Genomic DNA, 26,285 nt, shown 5'->3' on the forward strand with positions numbered 1-26,285 from the left:
GATCTGTGCCTGTTGTAGGATTTGAACTTCCCTGGCACATGGATGAAACAGTGGGATCCAAATGGTAGCAGAATTTCCATATTTATGCAGAACAACATCTGTAGAGTTTTGTCTCCAGTACAGCCCAGTAACAGTCACCCTTGGTATTTAAAGAATGAAGTGAAGCAACCGCAGAAAGAGATAAAATGGCAAGAACTCTCTGTTCAGAAAATCTGTAGCTGTTCAAATATGAATAGGCTTCATAACTAGAAAAGGGCAGTGGTGAGATAGGAGGTGGGGATGGGGACAGAGATATGAGCATTTATCTACCAGAGCTGGCATCTAATCTGTCCTATGTCAACTTTGGAAGAGAGGGAACATAAACTATTTAGAGTTAGTTAGATGTGGGCTTCTGGCTCTGGCTTGTGCAGAAATGATGTAGGTACAAAGTTATTCATTGCACTATTGTTTACAGTAGAAAAAGGTGGGAAAGGATTCAATGTCTAGCAATAGAAGACTAATAAAGTTATGGTATACATTCAGTGGAGCACCATAATGGAACACTTGAAAGGGAAAGAATGATGAGGCAGTTTATGTGGAGGTGTGGAAAGCTCTTGAGATATTTTTTTTAAGTGAAGAAAGCAAGGCATGGAACAATATATTCAGGATGAAGGGAAAATTAGAACTCCACTCTACTAACTAATATACACATAAAGAAATGATAAAGGTTTACAACAAAGAAGCAATGTTGGTGGTTACCTGGGTATGTGGGAAGATGAGGGAAATATGTGTGTGAGCGCTCACCCACGCGCATGCCTGGGTGCTATCTGGCATAGGGTTATCTCCCTTCCCCATGATAGTGCCAGGGTTCCCCTCCTGGGGCAGAATTGGCTCCAATTTGTCAAGAAACATTCCAGGAGCAACTTTCTCCTCTGCTTGCTTTGTCATGATTCTGTCTGAGTCCTCACTCCACAGCTGAAAATGTTCATTGACCTCAACAATTCAATGGTCTCTGGTGGGCGGGGCAGCCTCTGGAAACTTTGGTCGGCATCGCCTTGCCTCTGGCTGTTTTCTCTCAAATCGGTTCTAGCAGTGTCAACCCCCGCCCAGCCTCCTGGGTACAGCCCTGGCTGCTGAGGCCTCTCTGCGAAAGGTCTGGGCGGTGTTCAGGTTCTCTCTCTCTCTCTCTCTCTCTCTCTCTCTGCAAACGAGGTCTCAGGGCTTCTGAAATCTAGTGAAGTGAGGGGACAGACGTCTATTGCCAGGGAACCAAAACCTTCTGCCTGGTGGGAGGCCTGGGAGGAGATCCAAAGGAGAGACTGGCGGGGCCAGCCAGCACACCCACCCCTCCCTTGGTAATTTAGGGGCCGTGGGGCGCTCTGACTTTAGGCTGCTGTTTGATCAACTGCCGGCTTGTGCAGAGCCCGGGGCAGAGCGTGTGGATGTTAGGAGAGAACAGAGTGTCCCCGGCTGAACAAAGCCAGCTGCAAACTTGCTCGGGCCCTTCCGTTTCCTCGGTGGAGGGACCTAGGGCGGCCCCTAGTGGCCGTTCCTAGAATGCTCTGGGCAGTCTTCACCGGGAACTTGTTCATCCACTAGGCCCCTGTGCCAGAGCAGTGAGCCGGAAGCCTGAATGAGTGACATTGTGTCCTGAAAGCCTTCACCAGGTACAGTCATGCCCGGTCCTTCAGACAGGTGCAGGAGTCAGGTTGGCCCTGTACACTGTGCAAATTCAGGGCAAAATTCAGGACTGGGTCAGGTTTCCCAGGGAGCCCAGCTTCTTAATCCTACAAGTACTTCCAGGACTTCTCTGTCTCCAGCTCTGTTTATCTTTCCAACTCAATTTTCAGGGGTCCTGAGGCACTTAACTAATGCAGTAGTTTGCATCGTCAGTTGCTGCATACCTTGAACCTTCTTTTTGCACAACCCTGAGACCTAATATTTGTTGATTGAATGAAACCAAGTCAACTTGCCCAAGTTGAGAGTGCACTTGATGTCCTACCTGACCCATTGCCCTTCATGTATTTTCTAGGTTATTTAAAATCGCATCACATTGACTTTTTTCCCCTCATTATAAAATTTTGGTATTGTAAAAAGCTGTGTTGGAAATACTGATCAAATCAATCTCTCTAATTTCATGGAAGATCAGAATGAATTCTCTGTCCCCAACTGGAAAAAAAGCACAAACTCTAGAGCTATAGTTAGTGTTTCAGGTGCCAACCTCTACATTTTTTTCTATCCCAAGGTGGATCTCTTTAGGGCAATTAAAAGGCCATAACATGGCATTTACTTTTTTTTTTCTCCATATATTCCTTCAAATTTCTGTTTTCCATATTACAATCTACCGTCCACAGAGGGTCATAAATCCCCTGGAGAAGTCATATGTTATGCCACGTGATTAGCTTTGCATCTGTTTTGCAGCTGTTCGCTTTGCAGTTTTATTTTGCCTTTTGGAAACCCTAGAGCAGTGCTTCTCAAACGTTAATGTGCATACAAATCACTTGGGGGTCTTGTTAAAATGCAGATTTTTGAGTCAGGAGGTCTGGGGAGGGCTGAGGTTCTACAGTTCTAAGGAGATGCCAGGTGGTGCCAATTCTGCTGCTCTGGACACCGCACTTAGAGCAGTGAGGTCATTTAATATAGGAACAAAAGGACTGTGAGAACACTTGCCAGCTTCACTGAGAACCAGTCTGGCTGCAGAGGGTGTGGTGGGAGGAGTTTCCTTGCAGATTCTGTCTGCTTTTGTGGAACTTCACCCCTTCACTTTCCCTTCTCTTGTAAATATCCTTTACCTCTGTCCTTCTGGATTGGAGAGAAACTGTAAGATCAATGCCAAAAGCCATGTTGGTACAGTATCTGTGGGTAGCATCTTATGCTTCTTTTGGTCTTCTTGGGCTATAAGAAACAAAGCCGTACTTTAGCTAGCCGTGGCTGAAACCAGTCTGTGTGTGGGCAGCCAGAAGCAGATCCTTAGCCAATGATGGCTGTTCCTGAAATTTTATTTTACCAATGTGATGGAGAGGCAGCACACATCTGCAAGAGCTATCATCTGTTCCCTGTGCCTGTGAACTAGGACAGGGTTTTTCAACTGTGGCCCTGTTGACATTAGAGGTTGCATATTGTTTGCTATGAGAAAGACTGAGTGTCCTGTGCATGATAACATGTTTAGCAATGTCCCTGGACTCAGCTTCTAGATGCTGATAGTTCCCCTGAGTTGTGACAATCAAAAATATCTCCAGATGTCAGTGTGAACGGTACAATTACCCCAGTTGAGAATCAGTGATGAAGGATAAGATAAATTTGTCAGTTCTACTGAATGTCTACCTTCCCTAACCTTATCTATCTATGCCTTTTCAAATTTCATCTTCTATTTTCTTAGTGGAATTTTTCTAAGTGGAATACCAACAAAACTTACCAAATAAGTGAAGGTAAGGCATATGGTTTTGTACTCTATGCCTATTCTAATTGATCAGTGCTGGCTATTTGAGACACTGGGTTGAAAATAATTCTGAGGATGTCCATGTGCAGCAGCAAAGAACACTGTCTGCCATGGAATTGTGTGTGGGGGTGGGGGTGGGGGCGGGTTGTTTGAGGTACCATTATGTTTGTTAGGAGTTTTTCTTTTTTTAAACTGCGAATTGCCATTTCTCCTTTCACCCCAATATTCAATTTGCTCTCATTGGGGGCAGTAACCAGGGTCACACGGAAAGCATGTTGGCTTTACTTGAATCCCAGCTATGCCACTTACTAAATATGACCTTGAAGGAGTGGGTTTCTTTACTCACCTCTTATAGCTCTTCATTCCTAGCTCAAAATGTGGATGTGAAATATAAAGGAGATAAACAAATGAAAACATCTAAGCAGTACGTGGTTTATAGGGAGTATCAATTTCTTTTTTTTTTAATATTTATTTTTTTTAGTTCTTGGCGGACACAACATCTCTGTTTGCATGTGGTGCTGAGGATCGAACCCGGGCCGCACGCATGCCAGGCGAGCGCGCTACCGCTTGAGCCACATCCCCAACCACGGGAGTATCAATTTCTTATGTGTGTTTATATAACCTTTATTTATTCATCCAGTAAATAAGTGACCTAAAATTTTGGGCAGGGAATAAGATCCTATACTGATTCGACGGATAGTTTCAGAGGATAACAGTATATTCAAAGGAGAAAGGAAAGAGCTGGGAAGCCTGAACCAAACATCCCCTCAAAGTGTAGATACACTTGAAAGCCTTCATTAGAGAAGCCCTAATGAGTTCTCAAAGTGTGCCCCTGAGGGCTGGGGATATAGCTCAGTTGGTAGAGTGTTTTCCTTGAACTCATAAGACCCTGGGTTCAATCCCCAGCACCTTCCAAAGGAAAAAACAAAACAAAAAACAGTGTGGTCTTGTACCAAAGGCCCTTGGGAGCTTGTCAGAAAAGAAATTAAAAAGTCCAGACCTTAAACCTCACTTGAGCTCTAGACAAGATATGCAGACCTTCACTCAGAGTTATTTTCTGTTAAGCTTGGTTTTACCAAAATATGCATTTCCTAATCTATAGCAAATAAGTGAAATGAGCTATTTGAAGTGGGACCAATAAAGGCAGGGATAAGGTGACAATTGAGACAGGATGGAAACGACCCAAATATGTCTCTGTGTGTGTGTGTGTGTGTGTGTGTCTTTTTTTTTTTTTCTTTTTTTTTTTTTTGGTACTGGGGATTGAATCCAGGAACACTTTACCACTGAGCTACATCACTAGCCTTTTTATTTTTTATTTTGAGACAGAGTCTCACTAAATTGCCCAAGATGGTCTTGAACTTGCAATCTTCTCGCCTCAGCCTCCAAGTAGCTGAAACTATAGGCATGTTTCACCACCCATAGCCCAACCCAAATATTGTCTGCATTTGCCTGCCCCCTTTTGTACTGGGGATTGAACCCAGGGGCACTTAACTACTAAGTTATACCCCCAGCCGTTTTAATTTTTTATTTTTATTTTTATTTTGAGAGAGGGCCTCCCTAAGTTGCTGAGGCTGGCCTTGAACTTGTGATCCTCCTGCTTCAACCTCTTGAGTCATGGTATTACAGGCTGGGTCCTTTTAATGAAAGGATAAACAACAACATAGCCCTTCAATGTCCTGTGATCATTACTGAACATTAAAAGCTGATACCTGTAATGTTGACTTAGAATCATCACGACGGAGTTAAACTTTTCTCTGTTTAAAATCATAAGATGGTATAGATTTTAGAAGGATTTTTTAGAATACAAAATAAACTTTAAACTAATAAAATTTGTGTACTTTAGGGAATTCATTTTACTTGTTTGGGAATTTCACCTTGTCGCATGCTTCCTTCCTCGAGAAACTGATCAATGAGGCATCACTTTGACTTGTTTGAGGTCAGGAACCACACTCCACCCTGTTCTTATTTGAGCATACTTTAAGAATTTGGTGAATTGAGCTTCTCTGAAGGAACTGGGGGAAAATGGGGGAAACTCAATTGTTTTGTGATCATCATGCTGTTCACAACCTGGCCAATTATTGCTTCTATCTTCAAAGCCAAACATTCCCTGCTGATTTTCTGTATTGTTTATTCATCCCGCCCCCCTTTGGAGAAAATGAAATCTATGCCTTGGAGGGTAACCTTGCTGAGAACATTTGTTTCTTTGTTGTCTCTCCACAGAGCTGAACTCACCTGCTATCTCCCTCCAGGAACCAATCCTAATTACAGATCTTCAAGAGTTAAGTGAATTTCATCCCTTGTTACTTGCTATAAAAGTCATAGCTTTAAGGGTTGGCTTTTTATGGTCACTCATTAGGAAAGAAAGCCCTGTTGAATTCCCAGAGCTTGGTTCTTGGACTAGCAGTATCTGTATCACCTGGGAGTCTGTCAGAGATGCAATTTCTCAGGTACCACGGAGATCTATGGAATTAAAAGCACGAGGGATGGGGCCCAGGCATCTTGATTAACAACACTCCAGGTAATTCTGATGCCTGGTCAGGTTTGAGATCCGCTGCTCTAGAGTTCCAACCCAACTATTTCACCTCTTATTGCACCCTGGGAGGAGTTCAAGTTGTTCTCAGTTCAGAATATTTAGAATATAAATTGAGGAAGGTAATTAAGCTCACTAGAAATAGTCTCAGATAAACCTGGGTTAAATTCTGGCTCTGCCATTTATTACCTTTATGCCTTTGAACACAATATTAATATGCACTAAATATTGTGAACTATTTTGTGACTCAGTCTTTAATGCTTTTCTTGAAAGGCTGTCCTGAAAATGGAATGAGCTATTGTGAAAAAAATTACCTGGTATAATACTTGATGCATTAAAGGCTATGTGTTAAGTCTCTTGCTCTTCTTTATGATGTTAAGGCACCAGAGGTATTTGCATTTGGGAAAATGTGTCTTCCCATAAAAACAACATTTAGTGCTCAGAACCAAATACATCTATAGAGTAATGTTACCATTACACTTAGGCGTACTATGGGTTAAAAATGAACTGAACAGGCTTTTGTGTGCTGGCCTGGGAACTTCATTATCCATTTAGTTCTTCACTTAGTCATGCCTTTAAAAGGCACAGTACAATTTTCCTATGGGGAAATATATTCCAAGTTCCCCACATGTAATTTACACATGACTTTTGTAACATGTTCTGTTTGTTCATTAGATATTTCTAGGCATATATTGTTTTGTTAATGTAATCCAGATAGTCACACTCAACGAGCCAGGGATTTGGAAACTCCACAAAATGAGCCTCTTTCCTTAAAACCAATAATACTCTTTGAAACTAAGCAAAACTGAGAGGAAAGCACAATTGCCACTTGTTTTTCAGTCTAATTAGAAAATGAAGAAGTCAGACATTAGGGAAACACTGGGCTAACTGAGCCATGGAAGAAAGTAGAAATCACAGTTTGGGAACCTGTTTGGCTGGAAAGCCACAGTCATTGTTGGCAGGATAAATCCCCACAGAGCATCCTGATACCTCAGTCACCACATTATATGGTAGCATTGTTAATATAGTTCAAGTGGAAGACCCCCAGGTACTGGTAAATAAATTCACAAGTTGTGAGAAGAGACCTCACCTCTTGTTCAAAGTCTATGATAAGCTTTCTCCTCCTTAAAATTCAGTCTGTAAGCAGATGTGTTTCCAAGGAAACTGCTAATCAACTTGAGGCAGAGTGGCATAGTGGGTGGGGATGGTGCCTGTGACACAGAATACCTAAGTGACCCTGGCCTTCCTTGTCACATGTAATCTGAACGTGGACCAGTCATGCAAGCTTTTTCAGTTTATATTTGGGTATGGCGTATGTAGACAGAAAATAAAATGAAACCCTAGAAAGACATCAAGTTGACCTTTTAAAAAAATTTGTAAAGGACTCTTTTGGATGAATGAGTAGGGAGCACATATAGATGGGATGGATGGGAGAGATCTTTCCAGCCAGCGTTTAACCCAGGAGTTCTCTATTTTCTACCTATAGCTGGAGAAGGTGTTCACATACGCTGTTCACAGGTGGTTCTGTGGAGAGTATTTGTGTAGAGCTTTTCAGCAGGTTGTGTGAAAAAAATTAGCTACAGCAATTGAAATACTGTCGAAGAACCTGAACTTGAAAAACTGTCACCACAAGGTCATACTGACGTGAGCATAGTTAACAGTAAAGTGATAGTTGCCCCGTCACTCATGACTGCCCTTTGGTCTTCTGGCAGGTTTGGTTTCTGAAGGAATAAAAGGAAGCAGTGTGTGGGGCACTACGAGTGAGTATGCACACCACACCAGTGCACACTGTCCCCCAAGTGGGGATGCAGTAACCCTTTGCACACTGAATTCAAAGTGAAAGGACCCACTGCCGCCTTCTTTCAGTTGAATCCCAGAACTTTGGTACCAGGGTTCTTACTTACAGGCAGGAGGTTGGCAGGCTGTTCTTTGTGAAATCCATCAGCCCCAGAGAAAAGACCTAAGTATATTGACTTCAGGGTTTTACTACAGCAGACCATCTATACATGCCTACAGTGAAGTTCAGAGTCAACAAGGCTTATTATATTTTGAGAGCTTCCAAGCAGAGTTTCTTTACTACTGGTTATTATGAATAGATGGCCAAGAAGTTCTAGGTATCTGAGAAAAGTCTCTAACATGATAGGTTGAGATAAAAATAGCAAATAAAAAACAGCTCAGACAGCATAGAGACAAAGAGGGAAGAAAAAGTTACAAAAAGAAACTCAGAGGGAAATGAGAGGACACTGCATCTATGCAAAAAAAAATAATAATAAGATGCTATAAAAAGAAGTATTCAGAAGACAAAAATGTGCTTCTGGAAATTAAAAACATGATACTGGGGGCTGGGGATATAGCTCAGTTGGTAGAGTGCTCGCATGCACAATCCCTAGCACCACACACACACACAAATGACACTGTTTTTATATTAACAAATGATATTAAAAACTCAGTAGAAGAAAAGAAAGCCATCTAGAAAGTAAAATAAAAAATATAGAAAAGGAAACTAGGATAAAAATATAAGAAAGCAAAAAGATAAGTTACTGTTGAGATTCAATATCTGAATAATCTCAATTTCCAGAATGAGAGAACAGACAAAACAGGGGAAATCATTAAAGAAACAATTTAAGAAATTTTTTTCTGAATGGAAGAAGTATATGAGCTGCCGGATTTGAAGAGTCTGTTGAACGAATAGTAAAATGGAAAATTGGGGCTGGGCATGGTGGCACACGTGTGTAATTCCAGCAGCTCAGAAGGCTGAGGAGGATTGTGAGTGCAAAGCCAGCCTCAGCAAGACCCTGTCTCTAAATAAAATACAAAAAGGGGATGAAGATGTGGCTCAGTGTTGAAGTACCCTGGGTTCAATTCCCAGTACCAAAAAAAAAAAAAAAAAAGTAAAGACAGACTTATAACAAGGTGCATATTATGAAATTTCAGAAAACTGGGAAGAAATATAATGTTACTATAAACTATATAATATTTATATTATATATTTATAAATATAATATAAATAATGTTACTTTATTACTACTATATTAGGGGAGAAAAATGCCAAGAATATAGAGGGAAAAATGTCCTTGGGTTTTAAAATAGCAAATAATAGGGATTTTAAAATTCTGAAAGAAAATTATTCTCATCCTAGAGTTCTACACCCAAACTATCCTTCTGGTTGAAAGTTGGCAAATTATAATTTCAGGCATGTAAAATTTCAAACAATGTCTCATGCAAACTTCCTTAAGAGTCTCATCAATCAGTATGGACCCCACCAAACGAAAGAACAAACCATGAAAGAAGACCATATGGGACAAAAGAATCAGGAAATTCAGTTAGGGAATGTGAGAAAGGGTCTGCCTGGAGGATGAGAAGATCCCAGAGTGGGAGCTTCTTGTACTGTGGCCAGCCGTGGGGAGGGGCCTACAGACAGGCTGAATGCTGTCATCAACCACTTCCTTGGGGACTGTTACTTTGGTTTTAACTTGAAGACAGTGTATCTGGGTTTCATATTATTTTCTTAATTTGGCTGGAATTGACCATCTATTGATGAATTTCTTCCTTCTTTTCTACTCAGATCTGCTGAGGACATTCATGCTACCCCATGTCATTTTTGTGTTTTTGTTTACTTCTGAGGGCTAGAGGGTGAGGGTGAAGGCCAATGTGGAATTAGAAGTATGAAGTACTGAGTGCATTGAGAATGTTAGGCATTGCTTGTTGAACAAACGGTTTTCCTGCCTGATGCCCCAGCTGTAGCAAGCTCTCTGTTTGGGGGGACTCACTGACTTTTCTTGGCCCTATGAAGCTGAAACGAGACTGTGACCTGGCAATGAGCTCCTGTTCAGCTTTTTTCATCTAAAGTTGGTGACATTGGGCTGGGGTATAGCTCAGTGATAGAGTGCCTGGCTAGCATGCAGAAGGCCCTGGGTTGAATCCCCAGCACCACCACCACCACCACACACACACACACATACACACACACACACACACACACACACATGCTGGTTTTGCTTGTTCCACACATGACTAGGGTTGTGCTGGTTACTGAGTCTTTTTTTAATTTTAATTTTTGTTGTTGTTGTTGTGGCAATGGGGATTGAACTCAGGGCCTCAGGCATGCCAGGCAAGTGCTCTACCATTAAGCTGCACTCCCAGCCCTTTTATTTTTATTTTGAGACAGGGTCTCACTAAGTTGGCCAGGCTGGCCTTGAACTTGGGATCCTCTTGACTCAACCTATAGAGCAGCTGGGATTACAGGTGTGCACCAGCATGCCTTCTACAAAATGAAACAACATATTGTTTAGGGTTATGTGCATTTGTGCTACAGTTATTTATTTATTTATTTTTAAACCCAAGGGAGTGAGGGAGAGCAGGATGTAATTATAGAGGGGCACATAGTGGAATTTAAAGTGATTTGTGATGTATTTCTTAACCTAGCTGGTGGGTACATTATTATTTATTATTTAAAGTATATGTATATGTTTTATAAACTCTCTTCTATGTATCATTTATATTATAATAAAATGTTTGAGATAGAAATGGATCTAAAATTGCCCAGTAGATGGGGATTCCTGGGGCAGATGTTTGAGTGATGTCAAGCCCCAGGTGGAAGACCTAAGGTAGAATTATTTTGATTCTGTTAGAGGAGGAACCTCCTCATTACTTAAGCATTAAATTCTCCTAGGAAGCTCTTTTCTGACTTGCAGGGGCCTGTTCCTCAGTGTTGAGTCATGGGAAACATCAAGAAAGCTGTGGTTAGTTCTTTACCAACTGCCGGGCTGCTCTAATGTTCTCTGTCTTAATTCAGATATTACTGGGGAGAAAGCCCCTAATTATAGTCAGTTACTGACTCATAACCATACTTTGCTCATGGTTATTTCCTCTAAGAAAAAAATACGTGGTATTTTTACCTAATGGGTGTGTGCATGTGTGTTATTTATTATCTCACCAGAATGTCTTTATATGACCTCTAGCTGTAGGTTTGAGGCTTCCTAGGAGCTCTTGAAGTTAGCTCCAGCTGTGTACATGGCTGTTAGATTGCTTTAGTAGACACACCCAGCCATGTGGGTGTGGCCTTGAAATACCCAGCTCTTTGGGGTGTTATTTCACACTATGATTGATAGTAACTGAGCAGAGTCTGGCAGCTGACCTCCTCCTTTGAACCAGTCAGGACTCCTTAGGTTACAAGTATCAGAAACCTAATTCATGGATTTAAACACAAAGATTTATAAGCACACTTAACTGCATAGCACTGAAGGAGATTCAGGTATAGCTGGATCCAGATGTCCCAATGAAATTATTGGAAGCTGTTTCTATTTGCTTTTCTTCTTTATTTGCCTTCTTTCAGGTGGGTTTTCCCCAACAGGGTGGCCTGGAGCAACTATAGACTTGAATTTTCCATGTTTAATAAACCCAGTCTAAAAAGAACTCTTTCTCAATAATTCCAGCAAAACTTGAGGGCTTTTGTTGGTCCAGTCAGGGTTGGTGAACATCTCAGAAGCAATCACATTAGCTAGGTTGACAGAGTAGTCTCAACAGCAGAACATACATGCCCACCTTGTTCCTGGGGAAGGACTGAGAAAGCAAAGTAGCTTTCACTATAATAGCTGTTTGCTCATAAAAATGATTCTAGGGTTAATTCTGAATAACAAAGTATTGAATAGAGGCATGTTTGAAATGATATATTTTAGGTCTAACTTATGAACTATCATTATCTTCTGACCAGCCATTTTTTGTGATTATCCATACTTAATGAAAACATGCTTTAAAAAGTACAGGTTTCTAACTCAAACAAATAAAGCATCTTTTTATTTTCATTTTTATTTTTTTGGTATCATGGATTGAACCCAGGGGCACTCAACTACTCAGCCATATATCTCCAGCCCTTTTTTTATTTTGAGTCAGGGTCTTGCTAAGTTGCTTAGGGTCTTGCTAAGTTGCTGAGGCTGGCCTTGAACTTGTGATCCTTCTGCCTTAGCTTCCTTAATTGCTGGGATTACAGGCATGTGTGCCACCATGCCTGGCATATTTTAATAAAGCAATTAGACAGCAATAGAACTCTCATATTTCTGCTGCCATTTTTTTGTTTGTTCATTTGTCTGTTTTTGTTTTTGTGGTACTGTAGGTTGAACCCAGGGCCTCTACATGCTGGGCAAGTGTTCTATTACTGAGCCACAGCCCTCCCTCATGTCTTTATATTCTGTGGAAGAAAAACTCAACCCCAGTGGGCTGCTGCTTCTGTTAGAGCATGATTTGGTCTAAGTTGGGGCAAACCGTTCAGTTGCATTCATTAAAAGCTCATGGAAAGTTTTGGTTTTTAGAACAAGAACTTCACATTCAATTTTCTTCCCGAAGGGATTTCTAACACAATACCTAGAAAAAGAATAACATGTTTTTAGGTCTAAGGAGTGTGTTCCATGGCTCCCTTACTAGGTAGAGACTACCATTTCTGACTTCATATTTCCCATATTTCCCTGACTCTATGGTAGATCTTATTCACTTTCATTGCACAGGCTGCAGGGTGTATTTTGGAGATGTACTGCTTGGTTTTTAATCCTGGCCCTGCCCTTTGTTGACTCTGTGACTCTGTCAGAGAGTTAGTCACTCTGAGGCCCTCTGTGCTTGCATTTCCTCATCTGTGCAAACCTCTCTTTATCACATAGCCTACACAAACTGCTGAGGACAGTGCCTGGCACACAGTAAGCCCTTTATAAGTATTTGCTACCATTATTGTTATTTTAAAAGCTCTCAAAGCTCATAACCACCGGCCTGTTGTACTTCTGCTTCAGATGGAAGCTTGGAGGGCAGAGGGCAGATGCCTGAAGCTAAGCAGCTTATTAAAAGTAGAATAGAAATAGATGAGAGGAAACCAAAGCACTTTTCTCTTTAGATAGTTATCAAACCACGCTTCGCTGCAGACTATGGGCTTGGGTATGGCCAGAGATCAAAGGCCCTCTTATGTGCAGTGACATTTCTGAGCACAGGGCTGAGTTATAAACCTCTTGAATGGAAGGTTTTGGCACTTGGAACACAGCTTGGGATGGAAGGGCAGGGTTTTTATAGAGGCGATTCACGGAACTGCTTATGCTGGTGAGAATCTAGACTGTTATGACTCATTCGTCTCTTTATTGCTCTGGACCAAGAACTGTTGTTTCCTTTTAAGTCCCTCTGTAGGAGCTGAGCCTCAGCCTAGGGCCAAGACAGCTTTTTCAGGAAGACAGTGTGGCTTCAGTGAGTGTGAACGGGAATACCCTTTGTTGGGCTCTGGGTCAAGCGTACTGTACAAGCAGAATAAGGATTTTATTTTACCGGGGAGTAGAATTTCTTTTGGAAACCAGAAGCATCCTTAAAGTCTTTGACTTCAGATAAGCTTTTCTTTTGTCTGTCTGCCATTTTTGTTCTCTGACAGCCCAAACTAAATTGGATTGTGTGTTAAGTAGAGGACAGACCAACTTTGCAAAGTGGTAGCGAGTGTGCCTGCGTGGCCGCATATGAACCCAGGGATAGCAGAAGAGGTCATTTGGAGTCCAAGTGGCCTGAAATCTTCTGGGCCTCCTGGAAAAAACTGTGGTGAGAACTTTGGGACTGGTGGTGATACCTAGTATGATTGGCAGACTTCCAGTGCTCCCTAATTCCTGGTACTTAGCCCTTTCGTACATTCTCCTTCCTATGTGTCTTACCAGCTTCTCAAGCATAGAGTACAGCAAAAGAAATGAGATGTAGGGTTGTGGCTATGGCTCAGTGGCAGAGCACTTACCTAGCATGTGTGAGGTACTGGGTTTGATCCTTAGCACCGTATACAAAAATAAATAAAATAAAAGTATGCTGTCCATCTATACCTACAAAAAAAAAAAAAAAAGAAAGAAATGGGATGCAACTTTCGCGATTCAGTCACAAAAGGCTGTGATTTCTACCTCTCTAGGAAGCCCCTTTCTTCTTTTTAATTGCGGGTTACAATTGTATATAATAGGAGAATACTTTGTTACATATGTGTACATGCATGCACATAGCATAGTTCGGTCAGTTTCTTTCCCTAGTACTTTCCTGTCCCTCCTTGCCTCCCCCCCCAATCCCTTTCCTTTACTCTACTGGAATCCCTTCTGTTTTCATGAGACTCCCCCCATATAATTTTTTTTCCTTTTTCTCTCTCTAGCTTCCACGTATAAGAAAAAACATGACCCTTGACTTTCTAAGTCTGGCTTATTTTGCTTCCTGAAATGCTTTCAAATTCCATCCATTTTCTAGCAAATGACAAAATTTTTGTTCTTCTTTTTAGATGGATAAAATTCCATTGTCGGAATCTCTCTCTCTCACTGCCACTGTCTCATCCCCTTTCTTGCCTTCTTGACCTGTGTGCTTGGATGAAGCTGGCTGCCATGTTGGAGAGACCAGAGTGGCACAGAGCCAAGGTGACTTCCTGTTCACCATACAACAAAGACCCGTTACTCTTAGCCCACCAACTTGTGAGGAACTGAGTCCTGTTAACAGCCACAGGTGAGTCTGGAACTGCAACCAGCCTGCCCCTGTTGGACTTTCAGTTGATTGGAGCCCTGGTTGTCATCTTGTTTTCTGTCTGAAATAGAGGACTGAGTGTCTGAATGCCCGATCCCTCAAAAACATGGGACAAAAACATACCATATTAGTGTGTTGTCCTTATCTGCTAAGTTTGGGGGTGATTTTCACTGTAGCACTAGATAACTAAAATGCTAGGTCAATGAAATTTATAGTCTTAAAGACTGCTCAAAAACTCCAGGGTTTTGGATACTCCTAATGATTGTACTTACGCAGTATCAGAGCATTCAGAATCCAAGGTAGCCATGATGGTTGGTCTCTGAGGGACACAAGCTATGTTGGTTAAGGTCTCTAATACAGTGTCTGGCAAGAGCTTTAGAGAAGAATGCTAGAATTAAGGGATCCAGGATTTCTTTGGGAATCCTAATGGGGTAGAGGTCATTGCTGGGAGAAAAACCTCTCTCCTTGGTAAACAGGAGCAGAAAGTATTAAGTGTGGGGAGAGAAAGAGAGAGAAGGAAGTTCACATCTTTATTAATTGGCAAATTTGGTTTTAGACTAGGGCTACCATATGCTCAGGAGATGAACTACAAAGAAAGATGAAAACAGCAGAGGGAGGTACTATGGAAACATCAAATGATGAAGGATTCCACCAAGCACCCAGAAGAAATGAGATACCAGTGCCAACAGAGCAGGAAAATCATACTTCAGTAGAACAAATAGAAATGTAAATGAATAATGCTCAATGCGAAAATTTGAAAAGACGTGGACAAAGACAAAAGAAAAAAACACAAAAATCCCATTATCCAGAGAGAACCATTGTTAATACATTTAAAAAGATTTCTCTTCTTCAATGCATATTTTTATATATAGTTTATATTTTTATAGTACATGCAATTTCACTTTAATTAAAATTTAAGTTATGAAATAATTCAAACACAGAAAATAAGTTGTCACCAAGTATAACAGTCTAGATTGTTTGATGCAGATCCCTCATCATCCCATGCAATACCATCAGCTTAGACAACAAAGACTTTTGTTTTTTTCTATCACATAAAATCCATCTGTAGGTTGTCCATCCAGAGCTGGTTTGGCATTTCTGCAGTATCATCATTATGAACACAACTTTCAGTTCTTTGTTCTGCCATCTTGGGTTGTCTTTGTGTTTCCAAGATGGTTGTTGGAGCCCCAGAAATCAGATCCACATGGTATACCATAGGAATGACTTACTCTTTAAAAAGACTTAGAGGAAGTTTTAGGCAACACTCTCTACCACATCTTATTGGCTCAAATTTAGTCATATGTTCACATGTCATTGCAGAGTGATAGGAAATGAAATCTTTTATTCAAGATGATGATGTTCCCAGCTAAAAAAGATTCTTTGCCATGCTGTGGAATCACCAGCCAGATTTAACATATGAAATCACTTGGTTAATGTTGGTCTCTTTAAAACAATTTAAATTAAGAAATGAAAAACTAAAGATATAGGTAGATTCCACTTTCACTGGATGTAGGAAGTTGAAAAGTACCATTTTCAACTTAATAAGAAAATCCAGATAAACCATAATTGTAACTTTTCTTGAAGTCATCAGAGCCTTGGGGATGGAGGGTAACTAAGATGCCTATAATCCAAGGAAAGATAGGCCTACTAAGGAGAAAGGACATAGATATGGCTCCCCTTGTGTTAGTCACAGGAGGGAGAAACACTGGATACCATATTAGTAGGTGAAAGAAGTCAACTAAATTTTCATATATATATATATAAAAACTTCATATATACATATTATAAAATTTAGTTGACTATTCTATACACACTGTGCACCATCTAATAAAAATCACTATATATATATATATATATATATATATATATATATATATATATATATATNATATATACAATTCCTTTATTTTTATGTGGTACTGAGCTACAACCCTAGCCCTCAACTAAATTTTTAATGAATAAGGGCAACTGTTGACTTTATAGAAATCTGAGCTCTCCAAGACACAAGGGGAATTAATCTAATCCTCTCATGCAAATTATAATGCAAACAAAAAAAAGTACATGTATAAAGACATGAATTGGCGTGAACATACTTTATATAAAAGATACGAAAAATTATGCTCTATATATGTAATAAGAATTGTAATGCATTCTGCTGTTGTGTATTTAAAAAAATAAAATCAAGAAAAGAGCAGGGGTTTTTTTTAAAGTAAAGAATTTACAACCCTAAAAAAAAAAAAAAAAAAAGAATACAAGGGGAGTTCACATTCATTAGCGGTTTATTCTGCATGGACCCCTGTTGGGTGCTCACAAGAAAGACTGTGGTGACTGACGAGGGAGACCTGAAGGAATTTCTCTTGGTGACCAAGACTTGCAGGAGGTAGGAGACCTTATCCCTTAGGATTTCCTTCCTGTGGAACAAAAGCAACTAGCAATGGAAGGAAAGCAGTAAACTGAGAGGCAGCACTAAAGGCAAGACCCTTTGTGGCTGGCAGAAGGGGGAAAAATACCCATCCTCTTTGCTTCAGGGAAATAATTATAAGCACAAATTCTATATTAGTGGCCTTTTGCTGGGAGGGAAAGGTCAGGAAACTAACTCCTGCGTAAGAAGTTCTAGAGAGAATAGCCAGAGTTGACTGCCACGAGGAATAAGGGCAGGCTCACAAAGAAAGTCAGACCTCTGAGGCCCTGGCACATGGGGCTTGCCAGGACAACAGAGTCCCTCTCTCCACAACAGAGAATGCCCTCTTCCGTCCCCACCCCATGACAGCAGCTTACCACTGTGGAAGAGACAGGGCGTGGAAGGAAATCCTGTGTGATGCAGAAAGCTAAGTGCAGCACAGAAACACTGATAAAAGCCCTCCAGCATCCGCCCCCGCCCAAGCACAAGGTTACAGTAGAGGAATTTGAATTTACTGGTAACTATAGCAACAACAAAACTCAAACCCTCAGTTCCTGACTAGACCCATTCAATCTCATACACTGATGACCTAATAAGAGAAGACCTATGCCCATTTCTAGCATAAATACTATTTATATCAGTTTACTATTCTATACACACTGTACAGCATCCAATAAAAAATTACAATATATATACATAAGAAAAAAATTGTTAAAAAATGAACAAAATCAAACTACCCAGATGTTGGGACTATCAGGGAATTTAAAATGACTGTATTGATAAGTTGAAGGTTCTAGTGGAAAAATTTTAGATAACATGCATGAACTGATAGGGGATTTCAGTAGAGAAATGGAAGATATTGGAATCAAATGGAATTGCTAGAAATGAAAAGCAAGGTAACAGAGATGAAGAATTAACAGATCAGGAAAACTTAAATTACTGAGGAAAGAATAAATGAACTTGAGAAAGAGCATTAGAAATGACCCAACCCCCAAAACACAAAGAATTAACAGAAAAGAAAAAACCTGAGAGCACCCAAAAGCTATAGAACAGTATCAAATGGTCCAAAATACATGTAATGGGAATTACAGAAGGGAAAGAGAAAAACTGAGGTCAAAGATATACACAATTACTCCTCTCTCCATTTTTCTTTCTTTTCTTTTTTTCCAAAGTAAGCATTTATCCTGAAGTTAGTGAGTATAACTTCTGGGAATTTAAAATGACTGTGGCCTTTTGCTGGGAGGGAAAGTTCAGGAAACTAATTCCTGCGTAAGACCTTCTAGAGAGAATAGCCAGAGTTTGACTGACACGAGGAACAAGGGCAGGCTCACAAAGAAAGGGAGGGAAAGGTCAGGAATCTAACTCCCGTATAATTTCTATTCTGTTTTAATATTTTTTAATATACCTAAATTCACAGATATTATGAATAAGTGTTTAGCTTTAGATCTGAATATCTGAAATAATGTATTGGTATTGTTTTTGTCTTTAAATGTATATACATGGCAGCCTATTACCTTTTTTTGCTTTTACTTTATAAATTAAAAGTTAAAATTCATTGATTTTTTAAACTGGTGCATTGTTTCCCATTACATAGTTTAATAATTTCCAAAATTATGGAAAAAATTGGTTTACCATTATAAACAGTGCTGCAGTAAACATTTATAGGTGGTATCTTGTGAATCTGTGAGTTTCACACTCTATTCCTCAGTGCATAATTCTGAGTTGAGGAAAACAGTTTTAAACATTACTAAGTATTGCCAAATTGTTCATTAAAGTGGTTGAACTGATTTATACCTCAACAAGTGGTAAATAATAATTTCTTATAATAATCCCCTATCAGTTCATGCATGTTATCTAACATTTTGTATACATTTTGTATTATCAGACTCTTGCCAAGTTATGGATGTAAAATTAAATTTTGTCATTGTCTTAATTTGCATTTCCCTAAATATCTTTTCATATGTTAATTGGTTGCTTTTGTTTGTTTCTGTTTTAAATTGGTTATTTCTGTTTGTATAAATTCCCGGATCATAGTCTTTCTCCATGTGTAGCAGGGTTGTTTAGTCATTTTCTTATTATTCTGTAAGATTTCTTTTCTTAGTTGATTCATCTTTGTGGATTATGTGCTTATCCGTAGCTGGTTATTTTTGTTATGGGCTTTTTTTTAAAGGCAGAGATTATAATTTTAATTTGCTAAAATTTAATAATTGTTCCCCTTATGGTTTGTATTTTTTTGTGCCTTTTGCAGTACTTTCCTACTATACCATTATAAAATTACATTCTCTTATATTTTCTTTTTTTTCTCTAGTAATGAGGACTGAACTGAGGAGTATTTTACCACTGAGCTTTATTCACATGCCTGGCCCTCTTTATTTTTCATTTTGAGTCCAGGTCTTGCTAAGTTGTGAAGGCTGGCCTCAAACTTGCCATCCTCCTTGCCTCAGCCTCCAGAGTTACTGGGATTACAGGGGTGCACCACCATGCTTGACGATTGTCTTATACTTTCTTCTAAAAGTGCTAGAAATATTGATTTTATATTTGCAATTTGGGATATGTGAAGTAGGGCCTAATTTGACATTTTTTTTCATGAAGCCAATGTCCCAGTACCATTTAGATTGTGTTTTCTTTCCCCACTTAGAGTTCCAGTTGCCATTTATATGAGGCTAGATCCGTTTCCAGGATTCTTCTGTTTGGTATCTCTTCAATTTTTTTTTTCAATTAACATTATTTCATGGGAATATGTGAGGAAATTTAATGGCTGCTTGTCCGGCTACTGAGACTGCAGCTGTAAGAACCAGAAGTTGGGGGAGTGTGGATTCCCAAGGAGCATCCCGGGTCCGGACTCCAGGTTCAGGGGCTACTCCCAAAGACTCAGAGTCATCCTTCTCACTGGTAATGGCTGAATTATGGGGCTAGAGATCTGTGATTATGTGACTTTGGGGAAAAGAAAAAAGAAACCTGAGCCTGTCCAGTCCCATATTACTGTTTCTGAAGTTTATCTGAATTCCTGAAGTTTTCACTAGAGAACAGACTATTAAAAATAAAACTTTATGATAGAGGAAACAACATACTCATGTACCAGAGTATGGGAATAGCACTGCCTTTCCATATCAAAGTGTCTCAGTTTGGATAATAAATTTGATGAGCATCATCTTGATGAGAAAATGAAGTTCCTAGAAGTGAAGCAACTTTTGTTTTTAAACTTTTTTTTATTAGTTACAACTAGATAATGGCAACAAGCTTCCCCATCCGTTCCCCCTAGGAAATACATCCAAATGTAAAAATACGCCCAAATGGTTTTCTCATTAAGTGTGATGTGAATTCGAGGTCTCATAAAACACCTGGGAAACTGCAATTAATAGTTAATTGGCTTTAAGACACACAATGGGGTAACTGCATACTTGAAGACAAAGTTAAATTAAACACTAGGGATGAAGAAATTAAAAAAAAAAATCAAATACTGTAGGTGGTGTCACAGGGGTCAGAGCTCAATCCTGTTTTAGTCAGCTTTTTCGTGGCTTTGACTAAAAGACCCAACCAGCCCAACTTTAGAGGAGGAAAAGTTTATTTAGGGGCTCACGGTTTCAGAGGTCTTAGTCCATAGAAGGCTGGCTCCATTCTTCAGGGCTCCGGTGAAGCAGGAGCAACATGGCAGAAGAGTAGGGCAGAGGGAAGCAGCTCACATGGTGATCAGGAAGCAGAGAGAGAAACTCCACTGGCCAGATATGTACCCCCAAGCCACGCCCCAATTCTCACCTCCAGCCACACTCTAGTACTTCAGTTACCAATCAGTTAGTCCCTACCAGGGGACTAATTCACTGATTGGGTTAAGACTTTTACAACCGGACCATTTCACCTCTGAATCTTCTTGCATTGTCTCACACATTAGCTTTTGGGGGACACCACATCTAAACCATAACAAATCCTGTGACTGGATTGTTCTTCTCATGCTGCTTCTTTTTACAATCTATATTATAAGGCTCTGGCATAATGCTGGAATGAGCTGATGTTTACCTCCTCCCTACTAAAATGTATCAAATGCTGGATAAACATATATATGTACCATATTATTTCTTATGAAGAACAAAAATATTAATCAGCCATGAAGGAATAAGATAATGAATCTAACTGCATTAAGATCTCTGTCAAAAGACACCATTCAGGATTGAAAATAGGCAAAAATTGCCTACATCTAATTGACTAATGAGTTGCATCTAGAGCTCCTATAAATCAATAAAAAAATTCAATATAAAAAATTGATAAAAGACTTGAACAGGCAATAAAGAAGCCAGACATTTTGTGTTTCTCTCTCTCTCTCTCTCTCTCTCTCTCTCTCTCTCTCTCTCTCTCTCTCTCTTTCTCTTTTCCAATTAATTATGGGTGAATCTAGAATGGTATACAGATGTTGAACATAATATTTGTTTTTGTTTTCTGTTGCTGTAACAAAATACTGGAGACTGGATAATTTATAAAGAAAAGAGGTTTATGATTCTAGAGGCTAGGAAATCTGAGAGCATGGTGCTGATATCAGGTAAGGATCTTTCTGCTGCATCATAACATGGGAGAAGGCATCACACGGCAAGAAAGAGCAGAAGTGCTCATTGAGATCTCTTTTCTTTTTCTTAAAAAGCCACTAATGCCATGATGGGGGCACCACCATCATGATCTCATCTACTCCTAATGACCCCTCAAAGACCATACTTCTAAATACCATCATCTTACAAATTTGGGGTTTAAATTTTCAACACTTGAAATTTTAGGGGACACATTCTCAATGCATTTCCTATAGCATGACTTTTTCAACTTATTAAAAAAATTCAAAACAAATCATCAGGGAAAATAAAAAATATAGCCAAATTTGAATAAAAAAATGAAAATCACCAGGTGGGAGAAATGAAGGAAGTGCTCCCAGGGAGAACAGGAGGTGTGCCAGCCAATGCTCCGGTGACTTAGGCACATATTGACTTTGATATGGGTCTTAGGAACTTTGGCATGGGTGGGGGTTGGGGGAGGGTTGAATTCCCTTCCAGGAACATGAGGCAAATTGCTGAGAGCCACGGCCCAGTCTGTATGGCCCCTGGCATTTTGCCAACAGTATTGATTGACAGGCAAGGCATTACTATCCGCCTCTGCCGCAACTTTTGAGTTCTCGCACTATTTTGGAGTTCTCATGGGGATTTCCGGGGATTCCCCGAGAGTTCCCATTGGTTGGGGAAGTGCAGGAGGAGGGATTTCCGGGAGAGATTTTTCCGGCTGGGGGTTCCTGGACAAGCCTCCTGGCGTTTGGGAGGATTCCCCGGGAGCTGTGTGAAGTGTTTTCCTGCAGTTTAAAAATAAAGTTTGTTCCTGCTTCAGTGGCTCGTGATTTGTGCCCAGCCAGACTGCGGCAGCAAATGACACAAAGCAACAGAATTGAGTCTCCTCCATGTAAGCAGATTTCAGGAGAAGACTGCTTTCTCCACAAGAAGAGATTAGAAAAATTTCCTATTTCACCCAGGAGGGAGCGAGGACACTTGTCTCTGATGTTCTTGGTAGAGAAAACTCTTCTTTGAAAAGTTGAAAGCTCATTCCTATGCCACATGTGAGTGTTGACTCCAAAGGTTCTGTAACTGCACCATAGATAGAAATGGTTCCAGACCAATGAACTCTCCAGAGTATTCATCAGAAACAAATTCAAAACCATTTTGCAGGGACACTTTAATAATCCACGGGGCATAAGATTTTCATTAGGTATTAGCTTACGATAAAAAATAACAACCCAAGTAGGAAATCACTATAAGGGTCAATCAATAAGCACAACATAAGGAAGGATTAGCATCTTAATGACTTGAAATTATATGATAATCTGAAAGAGATGATAACATCATAGTATTTAGAACAACTCAATAGGTTTTAGAAAAAGAAAAAAAAAAACAGACCACAATAAAAAAGAGAACCCTAGGAAAAAAGAAGACGCATACAAAGGAAATAAGAAAATTAAAATATGAATAATTAATAATCATCATTGAAATATCTAAAAAACATCTTTAGATGGGTTAAATAGCATATTAAATACAACTGCAGAAATAGTGAACTGGCAGATCGTTCTGAGGAAATTATCCAGAATGTCCCATAGAAAGTTTATGTGATAGGAAAAAAAGTGAGAGAGTGAGATATTAGAGAAGAATAATCACAGGAGATGGAGCAATGCATGTGCAATGGAAGTTCCAGATGAAAGAAAAAAAAAAGAAACTGGGAAAAGCAATATTCAAAAAGATAATGGCTAGGACTTTCCCCCAAAGAGATAAAAGACGTGTCTAACTGCATGTGAAAATGATGTTCTTTTCAGTTTTAGCTGAGGTCAAGATCAAGAATGATAAGTGGCAAATTGTGACCCAGATGTTAAATTTACTCTCTTGGCCACAAATGCAGAACATGCTAATAGATGGCAAAACTGGTCTGACGATAGGAGTCAATCACTTACTCTTTTCTTTAAAAAAAAACTTTTGTAGTTTTAGATGGACAGAATGCCTTTATTTTATTTGCTTATTTTTATGTGGTGCTGAGGATCGAACCCCGTGCCTCCGTATGCTAGGCAAATGCTCTGCCACTGAGCTACAGCCCCAGCCCCAGCCACCTACTCTTGACCTATATAAGAGCTTGAAGGTGAAAAGACTCACGCTAAGGACTTTTTAGGGGAGAGCTAATGATGTGCTACTTAAGACTGTCATGGAGGAGGAGTAGGAGGGGGCTGTCCCCTCATATCAGGTTAAAAAAAAAAAGTGACCTCAGTGATGTGTCTCCGGAAGGTGAAGGTTCCAGGGAAGCAGTACAACTCATGCCAGAAAAGCTCAAAACCAAGAGGCCATGGTTGGCGCTGCTATTGCCCAGCAGCAGGATGATAAGCGGTAGCTGCACTCTGGGGACAGAGCTGCATTCCACTTTTGGTGGGCACAGATGTCTGCTTTCTGAGCTGTGGAAAGGAAATTTTGAACTTGAATAAATTTATAGTTTTGGCATTATGTTGAACTAGCCCCAAATTAGGTAATTATCTGTGATTTCATGCAGGAATAGGTAGAGAGCTGCAGAGAAAGTTTGAAGGGATTGGGAGAATAAAGTTAGTTTTTTTCTTATATTCTTTTGAGTCTAGCTAAATGAGAACACTAGGGAAATATGCATCTTCAGATTGGAGGATGACAAAAATTTACATTTAAGATAGACTCAATTAACATTTTACACATTTAGTAAAATCAAAAAGAAAATCTTTTAACTCCCCCAGAATATCGCATCGCTTCAAATGAGATATTCCAAGGGCACCACATTACCTATGTAATATTCCAGGCAAGAATGTACAATCTGAGTCTAATGAAGAAATATTCAATAAATTCCAAGTGAGGAATATTTCATTTTAAAAGGAGGAAGCTGTAATAAAACTATCAATGTCATAAAAAACAAAGTAAGTTTAGGTAAGTAGTTCAGAGTTACAAAGGCTAAAGACAGATGACAGCTAAATCAATGCCTGAGACTAGTGGATTGTAGGCTTGGAGACCAGGGAGAAGGATATGATAAAGGACATAAATTGAATCAATTGAAAAAGATCAGAATAAGAATGAAAGATTAAATGAAAATGTATCATTATTAAATTTACTGAAGCTGATAATTTTCCTAAGGGTTGCATAAAGAATATTTATACTTTTAAGTGTACAATGAAGCATTTAAGAGTAAGTCAAATGACTTATCTTCAAATGGTTCAAAGCAAAATATTGTGTGTGTGTGTGTAGAAAGCAAAAGATGAAGCAGATGGGGAAAAGTTTAATATTAATAAATATGGGTCAAAGGCATATGAGTATTCTTTATACTATTTTGCAAATTTTCTGTAAATATGAAATGATGTTCAAAGTTTCAAGATTAAAAAACAAATAAAAAAGGAATCAGGGAGACAGATGCAGAGGAAAACTTCAGTGGGACGATTTCTCACTAGTAACAATAGAAGTCAAGAGAATTATATTTTAAAACTGCTCAGGAATGCAACTTTTAGTTCAGTAATTTCATCTTAAGTAAATTATCATTCAGAAATGGAAGAGAAAATAAAAACATTAGAAAAATAGAAACACTTAGACAGTGATGAAACAATCAGTCACAGTTTCTTGATGAAAGAACTACTAGGGGATGCGCTTCAAGGAGAAGGAAACTCGGTACAGAATAAAGGAGTGGGATGTAAGAGACAAAGTTGTGCAAAGCAGTTAGTAAGCATTTAAGCAAATCTAAATAAATCTTGAGTGAAAATAAGTTTCAAACCATCACATTTGGGGAGTTGAGGATTTTGCTCAGTGGTAGACCATATGTCTAGCATGTGACACCTTGAGTTCTGTCTCCAGCAGTATTAAAAAAAAATTGCGGGGATGTGTGTGCGGTTAAAGGTGAAACTAAAAATTCAGGAAAACAATAAAATGGAGGTAGGAGAAGATAATCCAGAGTTAAAACATCCTAATATTTTCTGCAAGTAAACCATGCATATTAAAATATTCAGATAATGAATTAAAAGAAAAAATATAATCTGTAACTTCCTTAAAGGCTAGAGGAAATGGAAATAGAGGAAATAAAAAAAGCATGATATGCACCCACCCCTTCCCAAAAAAGGGCAGAAAAGGAAAAGCATAAATGAAACAACACAATAACAACGGAGGAAACACATTGAAATACACTAAAAATCACAGGAAATGTAAATGTTCACACAATGGAAAACCACATGGATGTTGGGGAAAAAACCCCCACCTAATCAGATCTGTATTTTCACAGACAAATATCAGGTCTATGTCAACATAAACAAACATCAGAAACATTGGACTATGTATATATAAAATAAGGTGCAAAAGGATCTATACCACATGGGGCCCTTGAATAAATTTAAAATGGCATAAAACAACATAATATATTGTTTATGGCTATAAGTAAGTATTTGTGGCAGAATTATTGGTGGAGCAATGCACACCAACTTGATGGTAGTGATGATCACTGTGGGAGGGAAAGATGGGGGTAATTATAATTTAGTTGCCTTTTTTCCTTAAATAACAATAACAAAATAAACAACTCTTGAAACAACCATGACTAAAAGGTATTATGTTACTTCTGAGTTGTGAGTCTATGGGTGCCTGTCATATTAATTTCTTGGCGTCTCTGTGTATTGAAAGCATTTAATAATTAAACATTAAACCTCTATTGTTTATATTTTCTACTCTTGCTTCCCAGGGACATGGAGATATTCAGTCTTGCTCTCTGGGGTGCTGGTCAGGAAGGATGCTGGTTATTTGGAGTCATGCTGTGCCCAGCTGAGCCCTGACAACAGCCTGCACAGGCTCCATGGCCCAATGGCTTTCAGTTTAGCTAGTGGGATGCATCGCCCGGAGATAGGAGGGCAGGACGAGGAGCCCAGGGAATTCTTCCCAGCCCTCTACTTG

General features: G+C 39.4%; 1 protein-coding gene across 1 annotated transcript in view; it reads left to right on the top strand.

Moving 5' to 3' along the window:
- Positions 1–26,285, top strand: part of Sv2b (synaptic vesicle glycoprotein 2B) — a 249,654-nt gene that overhangs the window by 20,738 nt on the left and 202,631 nt on the right. The window contains exon 2 of the mRNA XM_048790306.1: positions 14,212–14,429. The gene's annotated coding sequence lies outside the window, so the exon portion shown is untranslated. The remainder of the gene's footprint in view (positions 1–14,211; positions 14,430–26,285) is intronic.

Source organism: Marmota marmota, unplaced genomic scaffold (genome assembly GCF_001458135.2).
Source record: "Marmota marmota marmota unplaced genomic scaffold, marMar, whole genome shotgun sequence".
Taxonomy (NCBI): domain Eukaryota; kingdom Metazoa; phylum Chordata; class Mammalia; order Rodentia; family Sciuridae; genus Marmota; species Marmota marmota.